Raw genomic sequence first — 6,083 nt, 5'->3', positions numbered from 1 at the left:
ATTAATTAAGTAGGGTTAACAGGGAATCTCCTACCAGGTCCTTTTTATTCCCATGCATTTACAGATGCAGAACCTCTACAGGATTCTTGTCAATTTGCCCTGCCGTTCCAAATAATTAAAGGAGAAAAAGAATGTTTATTGAGGGCTTACTATGCGCCTGAAGTGTTTTAAGTGTTTGCTTGCGTGTACTCTGGGTGGTCCGCATCCCACGTCGTCTCCCACCCTTCGCTCCCGCTCCGGGCTTGCCCTCTTGCCCCACACCTCCCCATTCTTCACAAGGCATCTAGCGAGGTCGTTAATTTTTAAAGGTAAATCAGATCAAATCATGTTCCCTTCCGAGGCTTCCACCGAGCCTCGAATCAAATCCCAATTCTTAGCGACATCGCCTATGGTTACGTTTACTGGGCCTTGGGTAGCTCAGGCGCGGTCCCTTGCAAGGGACCCGATTTCACCGCGGAGGGAGGGCCCTCCCGAGGCTCAGGGGCGGGACTTCGCGTGCGGTGGGTGGAGCCCCAAATCGAGTTTGAGCTGAGCCGGAGCCGGGAGGTTTTCGACTGAGGGCGAGCGAGGGGAGCAGGTCTGGAATAGGGCTGAAGCAGGGCCGCGGACCCCGCACGCTCCTGCGGGCCCCGCAGAGCGATTGCGGCCGAGGTGAGCGTCTATCCCTGGGCTGGGGCGGGGGGAGCTGTGTTAGCGCGGCCGTCCTCGGCTTCTCGCGGGGGACAGTGGCGGTGGGGGGGGAGTTCCCACGGGACCCTGCGCGGAGGCGCGGAGGTGGCGGCCTTGGGGAGCCTGCGGGAAAGGCAGCTAGAGGGGCTGGGCGGCCTGCCCCAACCCTCCCTGAACCCCGCCTCCTCTCCCCTCCCCCAGACCTCGGCTGGCGCCAGTGGAGAGCTAGCCGCATCTTCTGGGGCAGCCCGGCAGCGGCCGGCGGCGCGGCGAGAGAGCGGCCGACAGAGGGGATGCGAGGTACCGGCATTAGCCATGGCCCAGTGGCCCTAAAGAGGGAGTAGAGGCCGGGCCTTCACCGTTTCTCACTGGTTCGAGGAAGGCGGCCTCAGAGGAGAGGGAAGGTGAGGGGCGGGCGGGCAGGCTTCGCGGGTAACTACTAGGCGTTGCATGTATATGTTTTGGTATCTAAATGGTACTACACACACACTCGTACACACATTCATTTCGACTAATTGCTTGTTTAAAAATCTAAGAATATGTCTTGTAGATCTTCTTATATCCGGGAATCCAAATTTATGTCGGGTTTTAAACAGCTGCATTGTATGATTGTACTACAGTTTATTTAACCATTTCCCGATTGATATACATTAGCTTGTTTCTCTGTTGGGGGAGGGAGGGGACTATTGCAAGCCATGCCATAATGAATGGATTTGTGTATATGTATCATGCACATGTATGAGTATTTCTGTAGGACAGATTCTTAGAAGAGTAATTGCTTGGTCAAGGTGTATATGCATTTTGAATTTTGATAGCTTTGTCCAAATTGCCTTCGAAAAAGCCTGTACTAATTTACTCTTCAATGTTGTGCGAGAGTGCCTATTTTTCCAGTTGCGCCAACACGTATTATCAATCTTTGTAATTTTAGCCAATTTAAAAAGCAAAAAATCGTATGTCATTGTTTTCATTTGCATTTCCCTGATTACTGGTGAAATTGATCATATTTTTGTTTGTCCGATTACAAAAGTAAATAGGCAAATTATCAATAGATAGGCAGTTTTCCTATCTATAAGCAATAACCATTTTGAAATTTTAATAATTAAAAAAACCTGTTCGCAATAGCAAGAGAAACGAATAAAAATACCTGGAAGTAAACTATAAAACTTTATTGACGAATACAATAAAAGAACGTCTGCATAAAAGGAGAAGGAATACTATGCTTCTGAATAAGAAGGCTAAATATTGTAGTGATGTCCATTTTTCCTATATTGGTTTACACAGTTGATACAATTTCAATAAATATACCAAGTTTTTTGGAACTTAATGATTCTAAAGTTCATCCGGGAAAAAAATGGCTAAGAATAACTGAAAAAAAATTTTTAAAACGTAAGTAAAGATAGGGGTATTTGTACTACTGGCTATTAAAATGTACTCTAAAGGAACTATTTAAATTAGAATGGACAGAACAATGCGTTAGAATGGAAAAGCCCACAAATCGAGCCAGATTGGATCCCAAGATTTATTGGAGAAACATTGTTGGCTAGACGTGGAAAAACTGCCATATTAAAAGCTTCAGGCATTTTCCCCCCATCCCCGAAGCTTGAATTTTCCTTTGAGGGCAGACTCCTTTGTTTGGAGAAAACCACTTTATTGGATCTTTTTAGTTATGCCAAGGTAAAGCTTCAGTAGTTAAAATTGGTGGCTTTGGAACTAGAACTAATGATATGGCCTTTAGTTAGATTAAGATGGATTCAGGTTAGCCTGCAGTGCGGCGAGGGAAGGAGTCTGGATAATATAGGTTTAAAATTTTTTTTTCTTATCTAATGGGCAAAAAATGTTATGTCATTGTTTGCATTTGCATTTGTGTGCTTATTGTGAGATTGAACGTCTTTTAAATGTTAGTCCAGGATAGTATGTTATTCCTGGAGGCAGGTAACAATGGGGGACTCTTTGCTCCCCTTCCAGAACAGTTTGGCTAATTGGTACAGCCCTGCCCGGAAGCGTGAGAATAAACAGGTTGACTTTTTAAATTTTCTTCAAGCACTAGGCTCTAGACACCTAGATCGGGGGCGGAGGCAGTTTTCAGGACATGGCCGAGATTTGGCGCTGAGCTGTGTCATCGCGAGGTTTGGCAACCAGCTCCGCAGTGGGTCGGAAACCTCGTGGTAGGCTAGATCCCTGCAGGACGGGAGGTTCCTCCCTTCCCCCGAAAAACTCCCAGTCATTTTCATGAAGCCCCGCCTTTCTCCTTTTTAGGAGCGTGCATCGGGTCTCGCGATATCTCATGTTTCCTAAAGGCGAGGCGCGGGCGGCATCCTGCGGTGAATTAACAAGGTCTCGCCGAAGATAAAGCGTAATATCGCGATAGTTCTCAGCGCATGCGGGAGCCGGCCATGGTAGAGTCGCTCCGCCCCTCGCTCCTTCGTTAGATTGTGCGTCATTTGCTTTTCGCTTCGCGTAGGGTAAAGGTACTTCGGCTTTGGTGGGAGGGAGGAGGGGTCTGGAAAGGGCTGGGCTCAGGCTTTTCCCGTCCGGTAGAGGTTCTCGCGGGATCGCGTGGAGGCGGCGGTGCCTCGACTACTGACTGCAGTAGCGGCGGAGGCGGCAAGGTCTTCGGCTCGTGCCGTTCTAAGCTGGAGAATTCTCGCGGGAGCGGGGTTACGTCCTCGTGGGATTCGTTGGCGGTGGCGGAGGTAGCTTGGGCGGGGGGGGGGGGGGGCCAGTGACTAGGGTCGGTCCGCCTGGTGTTAAGATGGCGGCGGAGGCTGATGTCTGTCCGGCCAGGACCCAGCACTGAGGTGTTGGCTATCCGCCTTTATGACGCCTCTAAGGTACCTGGCGTTAAGGAGCTGACGATTGGCGAAACGCTGGGGTGCCGGTAAACCAGACCTGAGGTGAAAACCACCTCGTTTCTAGTCCGTTGAGGCGACACCATTTCCCGGGCCTCGGCCGCGTGTGGGCCCGCCTTTGCCCCACCGATCGGTCAACGCCTCCGTTGTTGCCGCCGCAGTGGGCGGATTGGGAAGGGTGGGAGGGGAGTCGAGTTCGCTGGGGAGTGGGGTTGGTGGTTAAATTGAACGGTGGGAAAGAGGGAAGCAACCAACAACGACTGGTCCTTTCCCCCTACCTTTTCTGTCGGCCAGCCTCGGTTCTCAGCACCTCAGACGACTCCGATGAATACCGCGGTTTTTCTCGAGGTGGGGTCATCTTCGCCAACTCTCCCGGTTTTAGAGCTAAGGCTTAGGGGTCAAGCAGTAGTGTCTGCGTACTTCTTCTCCTCTGCCCCTTCCAATTCTGTCGTCCTATCTAATCTTCATTTACTTGGATAGTTGGCTCGTATGTAAGGGAGGGGGGAGCCAGTGCTTTTCCCTGTCACTCCTTCCCCAGTCCTAAATTCGAGCTTAGTCTGAGTCCCCTAGCCCGCCCTGTCTCCCTCTTCCATTGGTCCCCTTGGCGCAGATGTTGAATAGAGCCTATCCTGTTGCCTGCATTTACTCCATCTTTGTGGATGGAGCCATAGTAGCCTTCCATTTCCTCAAGTCTTCATATTTGTTTGACTCTGATCCGGATTTCTTAGCTCTGCATGCTGCGAAACTATGAATGGGTCGATGGTTGGATATTGCAGTTTAAGTGGCCTTTTCGTTCAGGGCCATTAGCCTTCCCTTCCTCATTCCTCCCCCTCTGAAGGCTGCAGAGGATAACTCTCCAGTAAACTCGCTTTCTGTCTTCCGTCCCTCTTATATTTCCCCTGCAAGCCTCAGAGCCTTGCTCTGAGTGTCTGGAGCCTCTTGGTCTGTGGACATCTATTTAAACCTCTAACCTGCTTCTTATTTCTTAATCTTTCTATCCCCCACTCCCCTTCTCCTTTTCCAGGAGCTGAATCCCCTAGAAGGAAGATATTCTCCTGTGAGGCTTCACTACATTTTACCCCTTCCATGTACTAGAAAACAGCGTTGATTGTCCTGCCCCTCAATCTGCCCTATTGTTTATTTCCTCTTCCCCCCCATGCCACCGTTACTATCGCCAGTTAATTCCTAATTTGTTTCTTCTTTGTAGATTACATGTTCAGCATTGTTTTCTTTTATCCCTAGTGTTGCATAGATTGAGGAGACACCAACATTCCCCAGTCATAGGCGGATTCCTGGTATGGTGGAAATAATTGTGTGTGTTTTGGGTTCACATTGAACCTTGTGACCTTGGGCAAATTTTCAGATTCTCAGTTCATATATATATATATATATATATATACGTATAAAATGGGGATAGTTGTGCTTACATTAAAGGGTTGTTGCTAGAATTAGTAAAAACAAACAACAAAATGTCAACTGTCTAATGGTAGGCACACAATAAGTTAGGATTACCTGCTTTTTGGTTTAAGAATACATTGGTAGGCCGGGCGCGCCCAGCACTGTGGGAGGCCAAGGTGGGCTGATCATCTGAGGTCGGGAGGTTGAGACCAGCCTGACCAACACGAAGAAACCCCTTCTCTACTAAAAATACAAAATTAGCCGGGCGAAGTGGCCCATGCCTGTAATCCCAGCTACTCAGGAGGCTGAGGCGGGAGAATGGTTTGAATCTAACCTGGGAGGCACAGGTTGCAGTGAGCTGAGATGGCCCCTTACACTCCAGCCTGGGCAACAAGAGCGAAACTCTGCCTTTTAAATACATTGGTAGATGTACTTGTGTCATATGCTGGTTTTTATGACCTGGGAAAGAATAAGAGATTTTTGTTTCTTCAAGTATACATTTGTGGCATATTTCTAGGCCAGATCTATAACTTTTATACATTTTTTCCTCCTCATAGGCCAAACTTTTTATCTCCAGTGGTTCATGATGTTTGAACATGATTCCCACTCTGTTTCCTTGTAATGGTCTAGCAACTTCAGTGCCTAATCACTGTCCTGGAATAACCACCAGCCATAATGTTCCTGTCCAGAACCACACCCAAGTGTTCTACCTTTCGGAAGGGGTGCCTCATGCGTTGCCTACTCATTTCTTCCACTCCTTCAAAAGCAGTCTGTCCTGTCATTCACTCTACAAAAGTAATTTGGTGCCATGCATTTCACAGTGGTAAAAGGAACTTCTGTTAGCTAATTTTCAAGTGTTCATGCTGCTTTCCCCCACCCTCATTTGTTTGGTCCCTCAGATCACTGTGGGGATCTGCTATTTGGCATCTTCTTACCTGAGTAAGATAATTCCTATCTGAGAGAGAAAGATCATTTGGAATACCAAGCTTGTTTTCTATGGCGAATTACTGCTGGCTCTTAAATACACTATTTCCTATTGTGTTATTGCCATTTTATATTTTTTAATGTACTTATTCAACAGAAGTGACTATATTTGACTTGGAGAAGGTTTTCCTTACTGTTTGTTTTGTTCTTTTTTTTTTTTTTTTTTTTTTTTTTTTTTTTTTT

General features: G+C 47.7%; 1 protein-coding gene across 12 annotated transcripts in view; it reads left to right on the top strand.

Annotated features, from left to right (window-relative positions):
- The first annotated feature begins 539 nt into the window (after positions 1-539).
- HUWE1 (HECT, UBA and WWE domain containing E3 ubiquitin protein ligase 1) overlaps positions 540-6,083 on the top strand; it is a 157,352-nt gene continuing 151,808 nt past the window's right edge. For 3 of the 12 annotated variants that reach the window (XM_032267008.1, XM_032267005.1, XM_032266995.1), the window contains exons 1-2: positions 540-651; positions 871-969. The gene's annotated coding sequence lies outside the window, so the exon portion shown is untranslated. Of the gene's footprint in view, positions 652-870; positions 1,074-2,962; positions 3,363-3,393; positions 3,501-3,812; positions 3,867-6,083 lie in introns of those variants that run through there. The other 9 variants (XM_032267004.1, XM_032266996.1, XM_032267000.1 and 6 more) reach the window with 8 other exon arrangements.

This window comes from Sapajus apella, unplaced genomic scaffold (genome assembly GCF_009761245.1).
Source record: "Sapajus apella isolate SASKATOON/1434 unplaced genomic scaffold, GSC_monkey_1.0 scaffold164, whole genome shotgun sequence".
Lineage (NCBI taxonomy): Eukaryota > Metazoa > Chordata > Mammalia > Primates > Cebidae > Sapajus > Sapajus apella.
Note: the sequence above shows the minus strand (reverse complement) of the source record. Positions and strands in the feature narration are given on the sequence as shown.